Source organism: Pelodiscus sinensis, chromosome 19 (genome assembly GCF_052426305.1).
Source record: "Pelodiscus sinensis isolate ZL-2025 chromosome 19, ASM5242630v1, whole genome shotgun sequence".
NCBI classification, from domain to species: Eukaryota; Metazoa; Chordata; order Testudines; family Trionychidae; genus Pelodiscus; species Pelodiscus sinensis.
This window is the reverse complement of record NC_143070.1, coordinates 29966690-29991945: the sequence shown is the minus strand read 5'-3', so window position 1 is coordinate 29991945 and position 25256 is coordinate 29966690. Positions and strand designations below refer to the sequence as shown.

The 25256-nt window shown below is 46.8% G+C and overlaps 1 pseudogene across 1 annotated transcript in view; it reads right to left on the bottom strand.

Annotated features, from left to right (window-relative positions):
* The window catches only part of LOC149522839 (butyrophilin subfamily 1 member A1-like), a 62693-nt pseudogene that overhangs the window by 20677 nt on the left and 16760 nt on the right, over nt 1-25256 (bottom strand). The window contains exons 4-6 of the transcript XR_016347269.1: nt 18476-18757; nt 15556-15682; nt 626-788 (exon numbers count right to left, since the gene is read on the bottom strand). The product of XR_016347269.1 is annotated as a butyrophilin subfamily 1 member A1-like (transcript). The remainder of the gene's footprint in view (nt 1-625; nt 789-15555; nt 15683-18475; nt 18758-25256) is intronic.

Genomic DNA, 25256 nt, shown 5'->3' with positions numbered 1-25256 from the left:
AATGCTGATCTTAGCACTGAAAATGTTGTAAAGTTACCACAGCCCTGGAGCTGATCCGAGTGAGGCTGCAGGGACACAGTGAGCTCTGTTGCTCCAAAGGCTCATATGCCCTGCCCAGTCCAGGTGCCTGGTAAGATTCTGGCTGCAGCTTTCAGTGGCAAACCCCAGGTACCTGAACTTGAAGTGAAATGAACAATGTGATCTTATCGGCTCTTCTTTTATGTGGCCACATTGTTTCCAAGAACATAGGCTCAGTCCTGCAAGAGAGAAAAACCAGCATTTTGAAATTAAGAGGAAAATTTACCAAGACATCCGAATTTATGTCCAGATCTGATCACTGCTGCCAGGTCATTCTCTCCTCCCCCATCATTTACGATCCTGCTGAGATGAGGAGGGACTGTGGGCAACTGCAACAGGAAGCAAGGTACAAAGGGTAACAATAATCATCAGTTTGTTGAGCTGCAGAGGGGAGCAGAGTCCAATGGGAGTATCTGGAGTCAGTCCTTTTTTATGACTCTCCCTCTCCTAAGGATGCTGCCAGAGGCTAGTGGCACTTTCAGGAGTGCCTGCTGTGAGTTACGTGTCTGACTCACACAAACACCCTCAACTGTTTACTTGCCCTTACTGCATTTATCTCAGGACAAATTCCATCAACGGCGCTTGCTGGCAGGAACGTCCATGCAAACAAGGGATTTCTACTGACTGTTACATGCTGTTCATGGGCAGCAATGTCTGAACATTTAGGACCTGATCCAACAAGGTCCTTAAGTTTGTGCATCACTTTTAACCTGCAATGAGCCCCACCAAAGCCTTAATCACACGTATTGGAGCCAAAAACCTGTTTCTAAAAGGCTGAAATAGGAAACAGAAACAATCCCATTATCTGTGTGTCTGGTCATAACTAACCCCAGTGAGCAATGTACTTCACAAACATCTTTATCATAATAATACATATCCAATATTTTTGAACAACCTATAAATCTGAGAAAACTGTGATCCGTTTGTGGGCAACTGACAAAAGGGAACAGAAGCTGATCTTGCTGGACACATAATATGCTGCACGTGATCCCCCAGCTCTTCTTTCAGCCCTGTTGTCCTTTCCACGCCCTGTGTTGGTTTTGCTCACTTGCCTTCTATACATGGCTTTGCTGTCCCTGAAGAATTACTGATGTCACTGTTGGTCCATATTATTTCTGTAGCCCCGCAGTGCCCTGGGCATGTTCCTTCTCATCCTACTGAAATGCTCCCACTGCCAGACTGAGTCCCTCAGGATCACTTTTGTTCTCTCACAGCAGCCCTGTGAGGTGGGGCAGCACTGGGATCCATGGCACTGCTGTGAGGGCCTGGAGAGACCATGTCTTGGTTTGCAGCAGGGGCAGGGGCAGGGGCAGGGGCCTGTTTTGAGTCAGGGGCCGCTGACCCACAGAAAAATCAGTCAGAGGCCGCACACTGGTGAGAAGCAAAAAAACAAACCCTTAATGACATTGCTCCAGACTGAGAAGCAGAGACCCTCCGCACATTTCCCTCACACACCAGAGCCTGAGGGCCTAGCCTAGTACATATGTGCTCCAGCCCCCAGGGAACATTGTGGGGCTGGAGCCATTGCTGGTACCCCAATGCTGGCGGGGGGGGGGGGGGAGGGGGAGGAGCCCTGAGCCTCAGAGCCTGGATCCAGGCAAGCCAGGGGCTTCATCTAGTCCTCAGGCTCCCCACCCCTTGCTAACAGTGAGATGTCGTGTTGGCATAACTACATCAGTTAGACGTGTGAAAAACCCACCCATGTCACATAACCATCCCAGTTAAAGCCTCCCTGTAGCCCCTTTTGTTGGTACAACTGATGCCACCTACCACTGGGAATATCACTGCCAATCTCAGCCGCCTTGCTGCTTGGCAGGATGGGCAGTTGCTAATCTAGCTGCACAGACAAGGCTCAGTCTCTGTACCCACAATTCTCAACAGCAGCCTCTCCCCCTGCCGTCTGCACCAGCTGCTCTCCCTAGGCGCTGCCAGGTGCACAGTGCGCAGGGCTCCTTCCCCAGCTCCCACCCACAGCCCGGCCGTGTCTGCAATGAGTCCAGTGTCCTCACAGTCAGGGAGCCAGTCTCATGACAACAGCCGGCCTCCTCCATCGCCCCACCCCATCTCCCCCCTGGACTCTCCCCCTCCTCACTCCTACTGGAAGTGGCAGCTGCCTACTACCGACAAGCGCGTTACAGCCTCACAATAGAGCCTCTGCTGGGCCCTTCTCCCTTCCCTCTGGCTCTTCCCTGCTGCTCTCAGCTTGCCCAGGATCTCCTCATGTGAGCCGCAAAATACAGGCTGGATGCAACACGGTCTGAGGATGCCCCTCCCTTACACAACACAGAGACCCTGTGGAGGCCCGGTTAGTCAGGTTTAGTGGACCCTGCCACAGCACAGGGGCAGGGTGTGGGGTCGTCTCGACGGCCTGTCCAGCCCAACATGCCTATCAATAAGCTCTGGCCTGTCTGAGACCCTGTGAACCTTCTCGCATGACCTGGCCACCACAGCAGCCACTGGTCAGATTCCCTCCACCATTGGCTCTGGCCCGAGCACAGATCTGGTCCCCTTGTGTATTGCACTGTGTGTGCTTATGGGCCTAGCAGACCCCTGGGTTATTGTCACAGGCAGACACTAAGCTAACAAAACTGTGTCTTGTCTGGGTTTCTGCCCTGAACATGAAACTGTTGGAAAGTAACCACAGCTCTGGGGCCGGTCCGAGTGAGGCTGCAGGGACACGGTGAGCTCTGTTGCTCCAGAGGCTGACATGTCCAGCCCAGCACAGCCACCAGATAAGACTCCGGGAGCTGAAGCTTTCAGTTGGAATGTGGCAAACCTCACTTTCCTGAAGCAAAAGGAGGCGGGAGAAACTAACAGTGTGATTTTATCAGCTCTTCTTCTACGTGGCCACTTTATTCTTTCCCCCAGAAAATAGGCCCAATCTGGTGAGAATGAGAGGGGAAAAATTGCATTTAAAAATTAAGGGGAAAAGTGACCAAGATCCCTGAGTTAATGCCCAGACCTGCCCACCATTTCCCAGGGCTTCTCCCTGCCCCCATCAGTTATAATCCTGCCAAGTCGCCCATGGGGACGAGCAGCAGGAAGATGCAGGTGGTGAGTGCAGGGTACAAAGGGCAGCAACAAGTCAGAAGTTTGTTGAGCTGCAGAAGGGAGCAGTGTCCAATGGGAGCCTCTGGGGTCAGAGTCTCCTTTTTTATTGCACATCATTGAGCTCTTACTTGATAGTCACGCCCTGCGCCTCAGAACACACTGACAGGGCGTGTCATTAAACACTCTCCTGCCTGTGCTGACATTGCTCCAGGTGGCTATGTCTAGACTGCAGAGCTTTTCCGGATACCAGCAATATCCCAGAAAACCTGTGATGCATCCAAGGAACATGTCCGCTTTTCTGAAAAAAAAATTCAGAAAAGTGAAAGTGTTTTTTCGCCATCCCTGTAAATCTCGTTGCATGAGGAAGAAGGGATGTGTCAAAAGAGGTTTTTCTGAAATTTGGCCCCATATAGATGGGCCAAATTTTGGAAAAGTCTCTTTCGGAAGAAGAGTAGAAAAAGATACACACATTGCGGTTTGCAATTTGAGAATCTTTTTCTGACTTTTCTTTGTAGTGTAGACACAGTCGGTATCAGAAAGGAAGATTCTTCAGATGCTACTGTGAAGGATGTACTATGGTTAGGCTGCAAAATTCCCTGCCCTTTGTCTGATTTCCCATGAGACCTTAATTAAGTTATTGAAGTGAAGCGCGGATCTTCCAATGGGAGTTATGCTTTTGAAAATCACATTAGATGCCTAATAACATTGTTAGGTGTCTATAGACCACCCAAATTCTGCCCCTTAGTCTCTGTGCCAGCTATTGAGGCTGATAGAGAGAAAGACAGGAGCCGATTGTGACTTTCAAAAGTGCCTGCATGAGTTAGGTGCCTGACTCCCATGAAGTCCCTTCAGCTACAGTCCTGCCCTTCTGCATTCATCCCAGATATATTTTATTGAAAGTGCCCCCTGGCAGGAGAGTCCATGTAAAGAAGGGATTTCCACCAAATATTATAAAATATTCCTGGGCAGCAATATCTGACAACCTAGGCACTGACCTAACAAGGTCCTCAATTTTGTGCATAACGTTCAGCATGCAAACAGTCCTACCAAAGCCTTAATTACACTTATTTGCACCAAAAACCTATTGAAATTAATCCAATCCAGAAACAGAAGTAGTCTTATGTGACCTGTGAGTCCAATCATAACTAAACCCACAGATTAGTATAGTTACAAATGTTTTTAGCAAATATATTTGAACAAATAAATCTGAGAAAATTGTGGTCTGCTTGTGGGCATTTGACAAAGCAAAACATGGAAACTCTCAATCAGGACTGGGCTCAGGCTTTCACTAAAGCTACGTCTACACTGTGGAGCTATTTTGGGATACTGGAGTATCCCAAAACAATTTTGTGTCTATTGAAGCAGCCCATTATTTTGAAATATATTTCAAAATAACAGGCAGCTTATTCCAATGTCCTGGCAACCCTTGTTACACAAGGGTTAAGGGGAATTTCAGAAGAATGCGTTATTCTGAAATTTGGCCCTGTGTAGACAGCATAAAATGACGAAATACGCTATTTCAAAATTACCTTGAAATAAGCTATGCAATTTGTGTAGTGCAAATTGTGTAGTTTATTCTGAGATAAGGGTGCTGTGTAGTCTCACTCTAAGAAGCACAGGGAAGGATAAAAAAAAAGTCTGCAGGCCTGGGGCAGTAAGTCAGGGTGTGCATTCCAAGCATAGAGGCAGATGCAAAGATTGAAGGATATGGAGCGAGGTGAGGGGTGGGCTCAGCAAGAGATTGGGTGGCGTTAACACATGAGGGGAGATGGGCAAAGAGCTTCTTGGACTTCTTCCCATGAGTGGGTCCCATCCACTCAGTCTGGGACCATCACTCACACAGTGCTGGGCTTAGGCTCTCTCCTCCCCCTTCCCTGGCCCAGCTACCAAATCCCCTTCTCCACCCTTCCCAATTCTCCACCCCTCCTTCCATCATGCCAGGAGTGGTTTCCTTGGCACAGCTGAGTTGCAAGCAAAAAGCAGCCCTGTTGAGGGCCTTGTTCCTCCCCCTCGGCTGCACCACAAAGTCAATGCCCCTCTACCGGGGTTAAATATGGCTCTAGCAGCCTAGTCCCCAAAGTTAGTGTCCCTCTACCCAGGTAAATACAGCTCTAGCAGCCTAGTCCAGAAGTCAATGCCCCTCTATCAGGGTAAATATGACTCTTGAGGCCTAGCCACCCAGGGAAGCCGCTCCTAGACCAGGGATTGATTGCTCAGGGAAGCGAAAATGGGTGGTAGGGGGACCCAGGCCCTTCCTCTCCACCGGGTCCCAGCCCAGGGCCCTTTAGGCAGGGACTATGGCTCCTGCCCACTTGGCAGGGAATCCAGCCAATACACTCTGGCTGTGTCTAGACTGGACAGTTTTTCCAGAAAATCAGCCGCTTTTCCAGAAAAACTTGCCAGCTGTCTACACTGGCCGCTTGAATTTCTGGAAAAGCACTGACGATCTCATGTAAGATTGTCAGTGTTCTTGCGGAAATACTACGCTGCTCCCATTCGGGCAAAAGTCCTTTTGCGCAAAACTTTTGTGCAAAAGAGCCAGTGTAGACAGCTCAGATTTGTTTTCCGCAAAAAAAGCCCCAATCGCGAAAATGGCGATTGGGGCTTTTTTGTGGAAAAGCGCGTCTAGATTGGCACGGACACTTTTCCGCAAAAAGTGCTTTTGCGGAAAAGCGTCCGTGCCAATCTAGACGCTCTTTTCCGAAAATGCTTTTAACGGAAAATTTTTCCGTTAAAAGCGTTTCCGGAATATCATGTCAGTCTAGATGTAGCTGACATGCACTATTGGTCTTGTGCCCTGGGCTGCTTCCTACCCCGCCCTGGTTCCCCTGGGGCCTATTTGCCTCTGAGTCAGCACCTGGCGGGGCTGCGGTTGGGGTTGCGGGTGCGCTCCTGCCTCCCTGGGGTTGGCAGCTGCTGGCTCTGCTTCAGGGCTAGGCACGGGCAGCGATGCTGGTCTCACTGCTGCAGAAACACCGGCACGGCCTGGGCTACTCCTTCCCTCTGTGTCCTCCCTCACTGCAGGGCTCTCTCTGCTTTTATACCCGGGCTCTGCTGGGAGTATTCTCAGCAGGGCTGGAGGGGTGGGGCCTTCACAGCCACCTGTGTCTGGGCTTTTCCCTGCCCCTCAGTGCGGGGCCTGTCTGCCCTATCACAGATAGTTAGACACTAAATGGGATCCATGACACAAGGGGTCCATGCTCACATTGCTATGGCACCTGCATGGGTAACCAGAGCCAAAATGGGTGTGGAAAGACTATTTTCCATTGATCTCAAGCAAGGGTGGATAGATACCCACAATGCATTGATCTCAAAGTCAACTGCAGTCTCTTCACTAGGGATGTCCTATTTTGAACTATGTTGAATTCTTGCACACAGCAGGGACACAGACCTTCAACTTTGCAAAATTGGGTGATCAGAAATCAATCTCATAGTGTAGACAAGGCCTCAGCCTGTCCTCCTGGAGCTGTTCAACTGTGGTATAAATAGTCAGATAATCACTGAGCGAGAACAAGAATGTCAAGAAAGAAACAATTACTTTAGTTTCTTAGCTAGATTAGAGAGGCAGGAGATTCAGTGCAGGACTCTGCTCCAACAGCTCTTTACTTTGGCGCTGTGTCTACATTGGCAAGATTTAGCACAAAAGCGAATGCTTTTGAGCAAAATCTTGCCACCTGTCTACACTGGCTGTGAGTATTTGCACAAGAACACTGACGTTCTACTGTATGAAATCAGTGCTTCATGTGAAAATACTCTGACGCTCTTGTGTTCTTGCGCAAGAGGCCAGTGTAGACAGGTAACATCAATTTCTTGCGCAAGAAAGCCTGATGGCTAAATTGGCCATCGGAGCTTTCTTGCGCAACAGAGCATCTACACTGGCACAGATGCTTTTGTGCAAAAGCAAATCTTTTGCACAAAGGCACATGCCAGTATAGATGCTTTCTTACTCAAATACTCTAATGCAAAAACTCTTGCGTTTAGAGTATTTGCGCTAAATCTTGCCAGTCTAGACGTAGCCAGGGTGTGTCTACACTGGACTCTAAACTTGAACTAAGATACGCAATTTGCACTACACAAATTGCATAGCTTATTTTGAGTCTATTTGGAAATACCTTCTTTCATCCTTTGGCGCTGTCTACACAGCTCCAAATTTTAAAATGCACACTTTTTTGAGCCATCCCTTATTCCTCATAGAATGAGGTTTACAGGGATGGTAAAATAACATGTCCACTATATTTCAAAATAGTGGACACGTTCAAAAGACACGAGTAGCTATTTTGGGATACCTCTGATATCCCAAAATAACTTTGCTGTGTAGACATACCCCTATAATCCTTTTTCTGCAAGAGGGAGTGCTTCATTGCAATCCTTCTGAATTCATCACTGAATTCAGAGTCTACATTACAAAGAAAAGTCAGAAAAAGATACACAAATTGTGAACCGCAATTTGTGTATATTTTTCCAGGTTTTTTCCAGAAGAGGCTTTTCCAACATTTGGCCTGTCTACAAGGAGCCAAATGTCGGAAAAACCTATCTTTCAAAACATCCCTTCCTCATAGAATGAGGTTTACCGGGAAGCCAAAAAATTATGTCTGCTTTTCCAAAATTTGTTTCAGAAAAGCAGATGCATTCCTTGGACATGGCTGAGCTTTTCCGGGATACCGCCAGTATCCCAGAAAAGGGGTGTGTCTAGACTACATGCCTCCTTCGACGGAGGCATGTAGATTAGCCAGATCGGAAGAGGGAAATGAAGCCGCGATTAAAATAATCGCGGCTTCATTTAAATTTAAATGGCTGCCCCGATCTGCCGATCAGCTGTTTGTCGGCAGATCGGGGGAGTCTGGACGCGATGCCCCGACAAAGAAGCCTTTCTTCATCGACACAGGTAAGCCTCGTGAAACCAGGCTTACCTGTGTCGATGAAGAAAGGCTTCTTTGTCGGGGCATCGCGTCCAGACTCCCCCGATCTGCCGACAAACAGCTGATCGGCAGATCGGGGCAGCCATTTAAATTTAAATGAAGCCGCGATTATTTTAATCGCGGCTTCATTTCCCTCTTCCGATCTGGCTAATCTACATGCCTCCGTCGAAGGAGGCATGTAGTCTAGACACACCCAAGGTCAGTAGTCTAGACGTACCCTCGCTGATCCCTAGGAATACGATCTCGTCTCAGAGTATGGGCAACCCAGGAACTCAGCACTGAAATCATAGGATCTCAAAGAACAAACATCTAGGCTACGTCTACACTGGCATGATTTTCCAGAAATGCTTTTAACGGAAAAGTTTTCCGTTAAAAGCATTTTCGGAAAAGAGCGTCTAGATTGACAGGACGCTCACTGGTTGCTTAAATTTCCACAAAAGCACTTTTTGTGGAAAAGCGTCCATGGCCAATCTAGACGCGCTTTTCCGCAAAAAAGCCCATTTTCGCGATCAGGGCTTTTTTGCGGAAAAGAAATCTCTGCTGTCTACACTGGTCCTTTTGCACAAAAGTCTTTCGGAAAAAGACTTTTGCCTGAACGGGAGCAGCATAGTATTTCCGCAAAAAGCACTGATTTCTTACAGTAAGAAGTCAGTGCTTTTGCTGAAATTTAAGCAACCAGTGTAGACAGCTGACACGTTTTCCCGGAAAAGCTGCTGATTTTCTGGAAAAACTGGCCAGTCTAGACACAGCCGTACTGTTCTATAAACATAGATAAATTTTAATGTTAAAATAGAAAATTACAAAGCCAAAATAAAGATATTTTTTAAGATTTTAAAGATTTTTAAAAGTCATAAGCTGAGTGAAAGTACATTTGCAGTAGATGACATGCAGGAGAACCTAGTTCAGGCAATCAGAACAGCAAATATGACATATTTTGAACAGTGCTGAGGCTTTGTGCAGATGTTTCACTGATACACTGACAAGGAATTCTTGTAAGTACCAAAATCTTGTGAAAATTATTATTTTTATAGGATTTTGTGGGTGAGAGTATAAAATGCTTCCCTGAACTTAGAGTACTGTAGAAGCTGACTGTAAGGTATTTGTAAGTACTGAGCAAAATGTTGAATCCATTTATGTGAACCTGCACTTACAGTTTCCAATCTTAGGGTATGTCTACACTTGCACCCTCTTTCGAGAGAGGGATGCAAATGTAGACATTCGAAATTGTAAAGCCGGGATTTAAATATCCCATGCTTCATTTGCATATTTGTGGATGGGCGCTATTTTGAAATACTTTATTTCGAAATACAAAATACTGTTTAGATGCGGTTATTTTGGGAGAAAACCCTTCTTCTGAAATAATCCTTTTTCCTCATATAACAAGGTTTAAGGGTTATTTTGGAAAAAGGATTTTCTCCCAAAATAACCGCATCTAAACAGCATTTTGTATTTCAAAATAAGATATTTCTAATTAGTGTCCATCTGCGAATATGTAAATGAAGCATGGGATATTTAAATTCTGGCTTCATTTACAATTTCGAATGTCTACATTTGCATCCCTCTTTCAAAAGAGGATGCAAGTGTAGACATACTCTTAAGCAGTCTCTTATGTTGAATTTGCTAATACGTTGCAGTTACTATGTTTTGTTTTGTTTTTCTCTGTGCCATTGAGAGTCATCTAGCCACCATTGTGTGCACACTTCTGAGTTTCTGAGCAGGGATTTGTGCTATGTGCATAACACACAACTGACAATCAGTATGGGATTTCAAGAGCCTTCTCTGTATCTGAGAGGCCCACTCATGGGGCAGGCAAAGGGGACAACTGCCCTGGGGCCTAATGATTCAAAAAGTCTTGGGGCTGCTGGCTGCTACTGCCATTGCAGTAGCTGCAAGTGGCTGGAAGCCCTAGTCCCTTTAAATTGCCAGTGGAGCTTCAGGTAGCACAACGTGCTCCAGGTGGCACTAAGGGCTGGTTGGGGATGGGGATGTTGTATTCCACGGTAGGCCTTGGCCCTTCAAGGAACATGGAGCCACTCCCACCCTTGCCCAGGGGCCCAGCAGTTCCATTGGCCCCCATGGTATCAGAGTAGCAAAAGAATCAGTGATATTGCTTGCAGTCCCAGTAGGGAAGAGGAGCCTGTTATAACCATGAGTACTATGAACTATTTCAGCAGTGAAGCAACATGGCAGGCTGTATTGGAAACATGGTGGCCTTTGACAATATTGTGGAAGACTGGCAAATATATATAAAGCAGGCAGAAGCTGGATCGATGTTTCAAAGAAAATGAGATTTTCCAGGATAAAAAGTGTGATGAGAGGGAAAACAGATAGTTCGGTACAGTCTGATTGCCCCAGGAAAGCAAAACCTTTAATGATACAAGTAGTCCTGTGGCACCTTAGGGTATGTCTACATTTGCTCCCTTTGTCGAGATAGGGATGCAAATGTAGTGTACTGAAATTGCTAATGAAGTGCGGGATTTAAATATCCCATGTTTAATTAGCATAATTGTGTCCGGACGCCATTTTGAAATTGCGTTATTGTGAAATAAAACATCCCGTGTAGCACCGTTATTTAGAGAGAAAACCCTTCTCACCTCCTGACAGCTCCCTCCTCCCAGGTTTCCCCCTGCCCTCTCCCACCTTCTTTCCCCAGTTTCACTCAGTTTAATTTCCCCCCACCCCAGTTTTGTTCAATAAAGAGGCTTTGTTGTAATGAACATGTGTCTTTTTATTGTACAGCAGGAACGGGGGTTAGGGAGGGGTAAGTGGAAGGACGTGAGGAAGGAATGAGGCACAAGCCCCCAGTGGAGCACACCATGGAGACTGTTACTGCCTGCAGAATGTGCTGCCAGGCTTGCAGCAACACGTCCAGGAGAAGAGAAACAGTGCCCAGGGGTGGCTCCAGCTCCATGCTGGTGTCCTGAGTGAGGGCAACCAGAGCATACAGAGAAAAATATGCTTTGCTGTCCCTCAGTGAGGTAGGCAAGCAAGCAGGGAAACCTTAAAACCGGCTGTCATGGGAAGAGCGGTCCCTTTAAGCACAGGTCTCAGATACCTTGTGTGTCTGCTGCCTGAGGCTAACACCTGATTTGAAGCCCTGCTAGAACCAGTTCCAGCTGGCCTTAAATGGGATTCAGCATCCTAGCAGTGTGAATGCGCTATTTTGAAATAGCAAAATGCTATTTTGAAATGCATTTTGTGTCTAGACACGTTATTTTGAAATAAGCTATTTTGAAATAATATATTTTAAAATAATGCTGTAGTGTAGACATACACTGTTAAACCTCATTGTATGAGGAATAACAGTTATTTTGAGAGAAGGGTTTTCTCTCAAAATAATGCTGCTACATGGGGTGTTTTATTTCGCAATAACGTGATTTAAAAATGGCACCCAGATGCAATTATGCTAATTAAGAGTGGGGTATTTAAATCCCGCACTTCATTAGCAATTTCGGTACACTACATTTGCATCGCTATCTCGAGAGACTCTAAGGGTATGTGTACACTTGCTCCCTAACATATCTACATATAGTATCATGACTTGCTCAGATGAGCACATAAAAATTACAGTACAAATTGTTCAAGAACACTTGTCACCCAAGCCTGTGGTTATAGCAGAAAGGTTCAATTATGATAAGCAGCATCAGCATGAATGGAAATCTATTTGTTCCTTTACAAAAGAATTAAAAATATTATCAAAAGCTTCAAAAACAGATTGTAGAGAGAAATTGCTGAGATTTATCTGCAAATTTAACACCCTGAACCAAGGTCTAAACAAACATTTGGAGTGGTTCTTGCATTATAGTATGTATTTTTTCAGTCAGGTACTCTCAGCTTCTTATCACTGCTGGAAATGAGCCACATCCATTGTAATGGATGTCACAGTCCCATCTCTGTATCCCTGCCTTTTTCCTGACTTTCTTTTTCTCCTCAGCATCTCATGAAACCTTATGCTCTACTACCCTAATACATTTCTTAGTCCTAAAAGTGTCACTATACTCCTGGTTGTTTTTAATCAAAATATTGTGCTTTTAGGGATGGACTTAATGGGATCCTAAGAAACTGATCAATGTGTGGATTGTTTAATGAAGACTCAGGGAAATTGGTTCTTGACTCAGGGAAATCTAACCTTTAAAAGTGCAATAGAAATGGAGTAGCAATGAAAATGCCAGCAAGAGATTCAACAGAATTGCAATTCTGCCACTATAACAGAAATAGGAATGTATACACTATGGCTGCGTCTAGACTGGCGTGATTTTGCGCAAATGCTTTTAACGGAAAAGTTTTTCCGTTAAAAGCATTTGTGCAAGAGAGCACCTATACTGGCAGGTGCCTTTGCACCAAAGCTGTGCTTTTGCTCAAGAGCATCCCATGCCAGTATAGATGCTCTCTTGCGCAAGAAAGCCCCGATCGCCATTTTGTGCATTGGGGCTTTCTTGCTAAAGAGCTGTCTACACTGGCCTTTTGCGTAAGAACCCTCGCACAAGAGGTGCTTATCCCTGAGTGGGAGTGTCACAGTTCTTGAGCAAGGACACTGACGATCTCACATGAGATCGTCAGTGTTTTAGCGCAAGAACTTGCGGCCAGTTTAGACAGCTGACAAGATTTTGTGCAAAAGTGGTTGCTTTTGCACAAAATCTGGCCAGTCTAGATGTAGCCTCTCTGTAACCCAAGACAAGAACCTGTCCACTCAGCAGATGTACAATAAGCTATTGGTGTGGACAGGGCCAGATTAAGGGGTGAGCTAGCCGGGCAGCTGCCCAGTGTGCCAACCTATGGGGGGCACCTGATAGCAGCTGTAAGGGGTGCACAGTGCCCCTTATAGCTGCCATCAGGTGCCATACGCCCAGCTCCTGGATCGCAGGATGCAGCAGCTCCCAGTGGCCACCCTGCAGCGACCACCCTCCAGCGGTCGCCTGGGGCGGGGGCCATGTTAACCCCCGCAGTGCCAGCCAGCAGCACCCCTCTCCCCGCTACTGTGGGGCCCTGCACGGCCAGGCGTGGCTCGCCCCGGGCAGCCCTGGGCTGTGTACCAGTGGTGGTGGCCTGGCCGGGCAGCACAGCACATGCGCATCCTGCCGCCACCAGCTCCGTGCGCCACCCCTTACAGCTGCCATCAGGCACCCCTTACAGCATGCGTTGTGTGTCCACTGCCCAGGGTGCCAGAAGTGCTCGAGCCAGCACTGGATATGGAAAAGGATTCCACACACCTTCTAACCGCCAATTTAAAGTATTGCAGAAGCTGTAATAATAAAGATCACATCCAAGTGGTTTCTTATACTAAGAGAAATAAGAAAGAGCCCCACTTAGGGTATAGAAAAAATATTAATGTACACTCCATGGACACAGGCAGTAATGCCACAGACTGAGAGTGTAGATGTCTGTCTCAGTACAGTATAGTGTGAGCAAGCTGACAGGTCAGCAATCCGGTTGATACCCAAGGTGATGGTCAAATTGGCTACAGTCTATAAATCCTCCAGTAGCTTCCTTCATCCGAGAAAGGAATTTCTGTGACAATGGCAGCATCTATGCAACACTGGGCAGTCTTGTTAATTGGTTAGGCGCATGGCATCAAAATCAAAAGAACAAAAGTACACGCCAGTGAAGATGGGCTCTGCAGCTTGTCATGCTAATTTTAGGACTACCTGTAATAAAGAAAGAATCCATCAAATTTGTCAACTCATTTCCCATGAAGTTTGCCTCATCAACTCGTAGTTTGATCAATCAAGATCAACATTAGCTCAGGTTTATGAAACCATTCTGAAGGACTGGAAATAGACTGACACCCTAGTCTGGCTCCCTTATATACACACAAGCATGAACTTATCATACATCAAGATTGTTTTATGAGAGGAACTTGTGTTAGCAAACTGCATACAAGTTTACGAGAAGAGCTACAGAGTTTGCCAGAAGTATTGTATGGTGGCCATGTTCACAGGTGTTGACTTGGTGGGTGCTTGAGAGCTGGAGCGGGAGTTCTGATGTAGTTAATGTAAAGCTTGGGCGGGGAATCTTTTGGGGGTCAGGAGCTGCTGACCCACAGAGAAATCAGTTGGGAGTCGCACACAAGTGAGATGCAAAACAAAAAATGAAAAAACCCTCAGTGACCTTGAGAAAAATCTTCACAGATATGACTCCCAATGGAGAAGCAGGAAACAAAGACACTCCCCTCACTCTCCTCAAGCTCCAGCCCCTTGAGGGGAGGGAGGCACTGAGGTTCAGGGCTTACCCTCAGGGCCAGATTAACTCATCTGGAAGCCTGGGGCTAGAAGATTTTGTGCCCCCCTCCCTCCATACTCAAGGGTGGAGCCAAAAATGAGGGGTTCAGGGTATGGGAGGAGGCTGATGGAGAGTGAAGTGGGGTGGGGGTCTGGGCAAGAGGTAAAAGTGCAGGAGTGGACTGCTGGTGCAGGGACTGGGTGGAAGGAGGCAGAAGTTTGGGGTGCCTACCTGGCACAGTTCCTGGGTGGCACAAGTGGCTCTGCCCACTGTAGAGAAGCATTTTCTACAGGCTCTGTCCCCGTTGCTCCCATTGGCTGCAATTCCTGGCCAATGGGCGTGATGGGGTGATGCCTGCAGTGTGCAGAGCTGCTTACCCCGCTGCCCAGTAGAGCCTGAGGGCTAGATTTGTCCCTGCCTTGCCTTGATCTGGCCCACGAAGCTGGAGGCAAGTCCCCCTGCAGCAGGGAGCTGGTGCTAGCAATCTAGTCATGGAACCTCCTGTGTGGCTGGAGAGCCAGCGCCAGCTTGCCCTGCTGTGGGGGGTGGGGGTGAGCCTTGAGGGTCAAGGCTGTAGGTTTCCCACCCCTGAAGTTGAGCCTTGCATACTGCATAACAGTCATTTTTTCTAAGGTCCACATGCAGGGCTTGTCTACATTACACAGATTGACCAACATGATGTTGCTTTCATCAACAGAACACTGGAGGCCTACACACTACCATGGTCCTCCCACTGATTTGACTCTGTTGTCACACTGACATAATAAAACTACCTCCATAAGAGGAGGTTTCCCAGAAGCTTTTCTAGGCAGGTCTTTAGCACCCACCTCATCTGCTCCTTTTTTTGGAGTATGGTGTGGTAGGACTGAGAAGCCTCTAGCAGGGGGCTGAAAAGGCCCTGATGCACCCCATCATAGACCTAAGGACCCTCCTTCTCCTACTTTAAGTTCTTTTTTTCATGCAAGCAGCCAAGTTACATATGTCAGAGCTCCAAGCCCAGCTCACTGAGCCTCATGTTTCTTTCAAAATGAGCAATGCTGACCCCCATAGAATAGTTCAGAATCACATTACGTTGGGATCCCCAACTAGACATTGGAAGGGGGGAACCACTTGGCACTTCTTGTTTCAAACTTGGTCATAATTTATTCAACTTCCCTTCCACCCTGAGCCCACCACCAATTGTTCCAAACTTTTCTGAACATTGAATTCAAACACCTCAATCCCTATGTTTCCATTTTGTTGTTAAATTTCTCTGATTACATAGCTCCCTCCCATCTTGTTACTTTACCTTTCACATATGCATGAACAAACAGCACAGATTATGAGAACAATCACAGGAGTCAGGAGAGTCAAGCTTATTCCCAGGCTTACAGCCAGGCCCACCACCAGAGATGAAACCTGCGGAAAAAGTTGACCTGCAAGAGAAGGTCAATTGACTTGTGAGGAAACACATGCAGAAGGCAGGCCAGACACAGTGGCTGCGTCTAGACTGGCAAGTTTTTCTGCAAAAGCAGTGGCTTATTTACCATAAGATTGACATGACAGAGGTTGATCTTCTGACATTCGATCTAACAGGTCTAGTATAACCATAAATCAAACACAGAAGGCAGCCCCCACCAGCATCTGGTACTCCTCCTTCTGCAAGGAGTAAGGGAAGCCAACAGGAGTGCTTGATCCCATCAGCCTCCCACAGTGTGGATGCTGCCACAGCTCAGCTTAAAGTAAGCTGACTCCACTTACACATTTTGCATAGCTGGAATTGTGTACCTTAAGAGGACCTTCCTGATGTAGTATAGACCAGGCCTATGAGAATTCTGATAAATAATAAACTTAAACAACAAATGGGCTGGTAGCACTTTAAAGACTAACAAAACATGTAGATGGTATCATGAACTTTTGTAGGTACAGCCCACTTCTTCAGATGACCTATGAAAATTTATGATACCATCTGGGACTGCACATTGTTGCACAAAGATATGCAAACGAGTCATGGGTGAATATCACCTCACCTCATTTGCATACCTAATGAGCTGCCATTTTTGAGGAAGGGGGGTTTGCACAAGAAGGAGCTGTCTACATTGCTCCTTCTTGTGCAAAAAACCTCTCTTGCACAGGAGCTGTTCTTTCTGTGATGGACAGGGAGAAGTGCTGGCCAGTACCCGGTAACTAAAGGGTTAAATTCAGGTAGGTAGGGGGTGTTGGCAGAAAGCCAGGAAATCCAATAGTAAAGACAGTTGAAATCTGAATTGAATAGATATACCTGGCTGCTCTTCCTTTGTGTGAGTTCTAAGTTAAGAGCTGGAGAGAGTAAGATGCAATAATCAGAATTACCATGTCTACAAGGAATATTGGGCATGGGAGTGAACTGAGCCTTGAAGAATGGATCAGCACAGATCATGAGTAGAGAGAGGAATGCATGTTTAGCCACGATCAGGGTATTTTTCTTTGATTTGGTTGTTTGGTTTAAGCTTCTCTGCATGAAATCCACATGCGCTTCTCCTCCATTCACTATCTAAGCTATACCCAGAGCTGCTATGTTTGCTGCCTTTTAATTTGTTTTGCTCAGTTGCTCTGTAACACCTAGCAACCAAGCATGCTTTACTATGGATATCTCTTTGGGTTTTGTTAATAAAATAATCATTGTAAAGCAATTATTTGATTCTTGTGTCCTGAAAGGTAATAGGAGATTCCTGCCTAGACTGAGAGGTCAGCTATCAGAGACACAGTTTGTTTTCTGTATTTCTTTTATTTCTTTTTCCAAACTCTCTTGTGGCAAAGAAGCTTTGAGTACCCCTGGGGAAGGAATTCCTTCCTGGGTTTTTTTTTCAGGGTTCTTTAAAATCACTTGATGGTCGCAGCCTATTTTTCAGAGCCAGTGCATATGTGACTCTGGGGAGTTTTTGTAAGTACAGGCAGTCCCCGGGTTACGTACAAGATAGGGACTGTAGGTTTGTTCTTAAGTTGAATTTGTATGTAAGTCGGAACTGGTACATAATGTAGGGGAAACTCTAGCCAAACATTTCTCCAGAGCTCAGTTTTATTCTCCCACACCTCACTTCCCTCAGTCCTGCAGACCAGGGAGACGCGGAGCGGCTTTTCTCGCCGCGGAGGACCTGGGCAGCGAGACCGCGGCGCGTCTCGGCGGTCTTCTGGGGGGGTGGCGCAGCTAGTGCGGGGTTGCCTCACTCCGTTTGTAAGTAGGGATCCAATGTAAGTCAGATCCATGTAACCCGGGGACTGCCTGTAGAGCCTGGAGGCAAAGTATTTATGGTCTTTTGTGGACGCCCACCTTCTTCACTCTGACTGCCAGAGTGAGGAACAGCCTTGACATCCCCATCACAAATTATTGCCCACCTCTGTCTTACAGCGATAACATGCAGTTCCAACAGAGTCCTTACTACAGCACATGAACACAGGAAAATTCCCTCTTCCTGCAACCCCATGGAGAAGAATAGTGATTTCTGGGTACTGAGATGTTCTGAGAATCTATCCAAGGGCATCCCAGCCTGAAAAATGCTAAACACCCTCATCTCCCACTGGAGTCAAAACGGACCATTAGTCAAATTAGACAATGACTACAGGTCCATGCCAGCTGACTTGGGATAAGGGGCTGATTAATTGCAGGGTCTTGCTGTTGCTCACAGAGCATTCAGCTGGTGAGGGAGCCCACAGCCTGGCTGATGAGGGGCAGCAGCAGCAACTTGCTCCCTGCCCAGGCTCAACGGCTTCCAGGGACTTCCAGTTGGCTTCTGCCAACTCTGAATGGAAGGGGGGTTCTGACTCATTCAGCTCTGTCCAGGAAGGCAAGCCTACTGCCAGAGCTAGGCACTCCTTGGGTAGCTGCTGTGCTGCACCAGGCAGTGTCTGGCAGTAGCTCCGTCATGCTTCCTGGCGAAGTCTGGCTGCCAGGGAATGTGCAGGGGAGGAGGGTGTCAGCTCAGTGGGAGGTCAGAGCCTTCCCCTGCATGCGCACATGGGTAATGTGGGGAGGGGAGAGCACAGTGGGCCAGGCTGGGGGTGGGGTGGGCTGAGACATGTGGGGAGGTCAGATGTCTTCTTCAGCTGCTGGCCCCTCAGTGTGGGGGTTGCAACCAATCGTTGATGCCTGGAAGGTTCAGGTCAATAAACAGGAGACACAATGATGAGTATTCTCTGCCAATGTCTGTAGCGTGTCAATCTATCTTCATGCAGCATGGACGGGCACTGACCTGCTATGGAAATTGTTGCCTCTCTCCCCTGGTTGAGTCGAGGGTTCATAACATGGCAGGACACTTTCTGGTTGGACTCTGCTGTTAGAACAATGGCAATCTCTGTGTGAAACAGGCCATTGACATCTTGGAAAATATTTTCAGAGGCTGATGATAAGGGCTTCCCATGAAGATCTCTCCACTGAGCCTCAGGTTGTGGGTACCATCCAGAAGATCGACACACCAGCTGGATTCCTTTCTCCTGATGTCCCTCCACAGAGATGTCAGGGTCAGAGCCCAGACCTGCAGAAGAAATACATGAACTTGTGCTAATCCTACAGTTCCAGTAATGAGATAAAAGCTTTCCTACATTGGTGTCAAAAGCCATTTCCTATTAAACTAATAATTGAATGTAAATCCATGGGTGTGATTCATAGGTTAACCTGGCCATTTGATGCACAGTATAATTCACCAATTCTAGAAGCAAGATAACAGAGAAGCCTTGGGATTAGAATTCATCCACAAATTCAATTCTTACGTTGGCCCCATCAGTTGGGACAATGGATGGCTGGGTCATTATCATCAACCTAACTTTCAAATAGGTGCCAACAGCTCTTTGTCTGTGTAGATTCTTGCATTAGTACCCTGCCTCTCTAATTGCTATCCTATGATCCTTATCTGCTTTTTTTAACTATCCAATCTTAGGTGCTTTTAGATTACCAGTTCTGCCTATTTACATACCCTCTGCTTCTTGTTTTCCACCCCTTCTATTCCCCCCCTTTTGCCTTCTCCCTTATTATTTTGGGTCTGCATACCCCAAACTCAATACTCTGGTCATCTGAAGAAGTGAGCTGTGCCCACAAAAGCTCATGATGCCACCTATATGTTTTGCTAGTCTATAAAGTGCTTCCAGACTCTTTGTTGTTTTTTAAGTTTATCATGTACAGATTAGCTTGGCTACCCTCTGAAGCTTCTGAAATATAATTCATATTAATGTCATGGCTTTTCTATGCACAAACTTCTTCCAATGTAGTTAAACTGGTTTTGTTAATCATCTGCAAATCCTTGTATGGACACTTAAAAATCAAGAAGCAATCAACTGAATCTAAATCAATACAAACCTCTCCCTAGCCCATGTAAGAGTGTCCTCACAGATGTTTGCATTAGTCCATGAGAGCCATTAATGTAAAGTGTAACTATGTCTTACATGAATTAATTAATAGAAAACTTTGTTATAGGCAAGTTCATGTTGGTTGGCAGTGCCTTGTGTCCTTCTAGAATGCAGAAGTGGGTAGCAGAAAACTCTGGTACCTTCTGAAAGCCAAAATATGCTCAGCAAAACAGAAGCATAAGCACTAGATAACAAATGCAAGATTATGGTAACACCTCCCATACCAGATCACACATGGGGTTTTATTAATGATGAGTTAAATTGAAATATAATTATCTTAATCTGAAACAACAGTCTTGTACCTTAACCAAATGTGAAATAAAAAAGATTTCAATACTGCTGTGTCAGTTTGGTGTGTCTACACAGCACCATTTTTTGGAATACTTCTGTTATTCCAAAATAATGTAATGCACTGTCTACACAGCAAACCCCTTATTTCAAAATACATTCAAAATAATGGGTTTGTTATTGTGACTTCCTGTAAACCTCATTCTATGAGGAATAAGGAAGTCAGCAGAATAGTGCTTGATTTCAAAATAAGTGCTATGTGGACAGCGTTAAATTTAAAAATAAGCTATTTCAAAATAAGCTATGCAATTTGCATAGGTCAAGTTGCGTAGCTTATTTCAAGATATGTGCTGCAGTGTAGACATACCATTTGTGTGCACAGAGTCCTTCGGGTGTTTTTATATGACACACAGACCACCCTAGAGAAGATAATCTATAAGAAAAGACATGGGCTATGTCTACACTGGCATGATTTTCCAGAAATGCTTTTAACGGAAAAGTTTTCCGCTAAAAGCATTTTCGGAAAAGTGCATCTAGATTGGCAGGATGCTTTTCCGCAAAAGCACTTTTTGCAGAAAAGCGTCTGTGGCCAATTTAGATGCGGTTTTCCGCAAAAAAGCCCCGATCACCATTTTCGCGATCGGGGCTTTTTTGTGGAAAACAGTACTATGCTGTCTACACTGGCCCTTTTGTGCAAAAGTCTTTCGGAAAAAGACTTTTGCCCGAATGGGAGCAGCATAGTATTTCCAGAAAAGCACTGATGATTTTACATGAGATCGTCAGTGCTTTTCCGGAAATTCAAGCGGCCAGTGTAGACAGCTGGCAAGTTTTTCTGCAAAATCAGATGATTTTGCGGAAAAACTTGCCAGGCTAGACACAGCCATATAGTATGGGTGTCTTGCAGACATCAGAGTGTTATAATGTTTTATGTAATGTGTTTAACGGGTACTATGACAATAAATGTTAAACAACTCTAACCCTACCAGCCCCCTTCTCTGTTTAGTAAGGAAGTACAGTCTTTTAGGTCATTGGTAAAAATGCATCCGTCAGATTGCTTGTGTCTGTATCTGATGTCAAGACAGAAAGCTCCATAGGATCCTTGTGATTCAGCATGATCACACTGTTGCTTTTAGGAGTAATTAGAATATAGGTTGTGTTGTAAAGAAAACATAATGAATGAATTAAAAGTTTGCACTAGCGGAAGTTATGTGTTAGAAATAGATTGATACCTTTTGTATGGACAATTCCATACCTTTTCCCATATGTGTAGCTTACTTTGAGTCTATTTCAAAATAAATTATTCCAAAATTTGGTGCTGTCTACACAAAATAAAGCACTATTTCAAGCCATCCCTTAGTCCTCGTACAATGAGGTTTACAAGTATGGTGAAATAGCGCACCCACTACATTTCAAAATAGAAGATGTGTTCAAAAGACATGGGGAAGCTATTTTGGGATACCTCTGATATCCCAAAATAGCATTGCAGTGTAGACATAGGCAATGTCTACACTGCTATTTTTTTGGCAGAAGATAAGCAAATTGCACCATCATTTGCATATCTTCTGATGATTATTTTTGCAGAAGAGGTTTTGCTGCTAAAATGCCCCATGTAGAAGGGGCCATTTGTCAGAAAAAAACCTTTAGTGCAAGATCCTGTAAACCTCATTTGTTGAAGAATAAGAGATGTGTGAATGGCCAGGCAGAGGCACCTGGGAAGATGCCATGAAACCTCTCCATTCTGAGCCAGCCCATGGGGGCTCAGGAAGCAGGGAAAGGGTTTTAAATTTTGCAGGGTTTGCAAGGAAGCAGGGCAGTTAGGTAGTTATATGGACTGCAGGACAGCGGAGTTCAAACTGCTGACCAGAGCAGCTGATTGGAAATTGTGGGCCACTTCCCAAAGGCCAGAATCAGTGACAAAATTCCTTGAGGTGCCCACGCTGCAAGGTGCCCACACTACATGTTTGTTGACAACACAAGGAGGGGAAAAGACAAAAGCTCCTTGTGAAGCTGGAAGTTTTTTGTCAATGAAAACGGAAGCCATGGCTGGGCAAGATGTGGCCCACCGTAGACTCTGATCCAGCCTGCAGACTGCATCTGGCTGTTTTTCATTTATAGCCTGATGCCCATGCCCCCAATTTCCAGGCGGTGGCTCAGGGAGCAGGATGATATTTACTCATGGCTCACGATTGCAATATTACCCCAACAGGGGCCAGAACTGCAAGCCCTTAAATCAGCACAGCAACCCCAGGTGACTGCCAGGCAATGTGGTAGCAGCAGGCCTGGGAACCGTGAGCCCTTTGCTATCTTTTTAATTCAAAGCCTCCGGCCTCAGACAACTCTGAAGGAAGGCTGGTCCCCAGCCCTGTCCGTTCTGCCCAAAGCCCCACCACTTCCGGAGGTGGAGTTGGCTCATGACCACATACCAAAATGCATAGGTGCCCCCCTCCCCAAATGATTGCCCATTCCTGAGCTAATCTCATTGCAGGAAGAATACCAGCTAATTCGAGTTAGGGTATTAAATCAGAATCCTGTTTCACTGCCATGTGTAGACGCGGGCAGTTACTTCGGGCTAGTCAATTTCTAAAATGGCGACCGGTCACGAACATGAAAATCAAGCACAGAATATTTAAATCCCGGGCTTGATTTGCAATTTCGGTCATCGTCGTTAGCCTCCCTAGATTGATCTAGGAGGCTAGTGTAGACATACCCTTAGTCTTCTCTTTTCTAAACTAAATAAGCCCAGTTCTTTTAGACTATGTCTACACTGCAGGCTTTTTGTGCAAGAAGCTTTTTATGGAAGAGATCTTCCACAAAACTTTCTTGTGCAAAAGCATGTCTACACCTCAAAAGCACATCACAGAAGTGATGTGCTTTTGCACAAGAGAGCATCCAGACTACTTGGACGCTTTCTCGCAAGAAAGCTCTGATTGCTAATCACAGAATAGCCACCAGAGTACCTGTGCTTTTTTAGATTAGTGATTCTGGGGCAAAAATCGCTGTTGCCTGTCTACACATACCTTTTTGCGCAAGAACTCTTGCACAAAAAGGAGTTATTCCTTGTAGAAGGAGGAATACCTATACTGCAAAAAGCCCTCTGTTCTGATGATCTACTGTAAATGTTCTTGTGTAAAAACATACTTGAGGTGTGGACGCTCCATGGGTTATTGCAAAAAATGGCTGGTTTGGTGCAAAAATCCTGTAGTATAGATGTACAGGCAGTCCCCGAGTTACGCGGATCTGACTTATGTCGGATCCGCAGTTACGAACGGGGCCGTTCCTCTCCCTGGTCTCCAGCAGACCAGGGAGAGGAAGCAAAGCGGCGGAACACGTGGGCAGCGGACAGGGCTGTCCACTGCCCACGCGCTCCGAGGCTTGGCTCTGCTTTGCCCTCCCCCCCGTCCTCCTGGTCTGCAGACCAGGGGGACGGGGGGGGGGGCAAAGCAGAGCCAAGCCGCGGAGCGCCCGGCCAGCTGACAGCCCAGACATGTCTGGGCTGTCAGCTGATCGCGCGCTCCGCGGCTTGGCTCTGCTTTGCCCCCCCCCCCGTCCCCCTGGTCTGCAGACCAGGGGGACGGGGGGGGGCAAAGCAGAGCCAAGCCGCGGAGCGCGCGATCAGCTGACAGCTGGCAGCTGGCAGCGTGCTCCGCGGCTTGGCTCTGCTTTGCCCCCCCTCTCCCTGGTCTGCAGACCAGGGGGACGGGGGGGCGGGGGGCAAAGCAGAGCCAAGCCGCGGAGCACGCGGTCAGCTGACAGCTGTCAGCTGGCCGCGTCCTCCGCGGCTTGGCTCTGCTTTGCCCCCCCCCCCCATCCTCCTGGTCTGCAGACCAGGGGGACGGGGGGGGGGGCAAAGCAGAGCAAAGCCGCAGAGCACGCGGGCAGCGGACAGCCCAGACACGTCTGGGCTGTCCGCTGCCCGCGTGTTCCACCGCTTTGCTCCCCGTCCCCCTGGTCTGCAGACCAGGGGGACGGGGAGCAAAGCAGAGCAAAGCCACAGAGCCCGAGGGCAGCAGGACAGCCATGGCGCGTCTGGGCTGTCCCGCTGCCCCCGTGCTCCATGGCTTTGCTCCGGACACCTGTGGTACAGCAGCTGGGGCGCTGCCAGTTGGTCCCGTAGCGCCGCTCTGGGCGCTACTGGACCAACCGGGCAGCACCCCAGCTGTTCTGCCCCAGGCGTCCTGATTCAGCCACTGCTGGTCAGATTCAGCAGCGGCTGAATCAGGACGCCTGCGGCAGAGCAGCTTGGGTGCTGCTGGGTTGGTCCAGTAGCGTCGAGGAGCGGCGGCGCTACTGGACCAACCCAGCAGCACTCCAGCTGCTCTGCCCCAGGCGTCCCCAAGTCAGCTGCTGCTGAAACTGACCAGTGGCTGACTACAGGAAGCCCCTGCCCCGGGCTTCCTGGAATCAGCCGCTGATCAGTTTCAGCAGCAGCTGACTTGGGGATGCCTGGGGTTCTTAAATTGAATCTGTATGTAAGTCAGAACTGGCGTCCAGATTCAGCCGCTGTTGAAACTGATTAGTTTCAGCAGCGGCTGAATCTGGACGCCAGTTCCGACTTACATACAGATTCAACTTAAGAACAAACCTACAGTCCCTATCTTGTACGTAACCCGGGGACTGCCTGTAGTCTCAGTTTTCCCTCATAGCTCATGTTTTCTAGATTTTAATAATTTTTGTTGCTTTTCTCTGGACTTTCTCCAGTTTCTCCATATCTTTCTTGAAATGTGGTACCCAGAACCGGACATAATACTCCAGTTGAGGCCTAATCAGTATAGAGCAGAATGGAAGAATGACTTCTTGTGTCTTGCTCACAACACTCCTGTTAATGCGGCTCAGAATAATTTTTTTTTTTTTTGCAACAGTGTCACACTGTTAACTCCCATTTAGTCTGTAGTCCACTATAATCCCTAGATCCCTTTCTGCAGGACTCCTTCTTAGACAGTCGCTTCCCATTCTGTGTGTGTGAAACTGATTGTTCCTTCCTAAGTGGAGCACTTTGCATTTGTCCTTATTAAACTTCATCCTGTTTAGCTCAGACCATTTCTCCAATTTGTCCACATAATTTTAGATTATGACCCGATCCTCCAAAGCAGTTACAACCCCTCTCAGCTTGGTATCATCTGCAAACTTAATAAGCATGACATTATGTAAATTATTGATGAAGATATTGAACAGACCCCGTCTCAAAAGAGACCACTGAGAAACCCCACTTGTTATGCACTTATTGCATGACTATGAACCATTAATAACTACTCTCTGAAAATTGCTATGCACCCACCTATAGTAGCCCCATCTAAGTTGTATTTCCCTAGTTTATTGATAAGAAGGTCATGAGAGACTGTATCA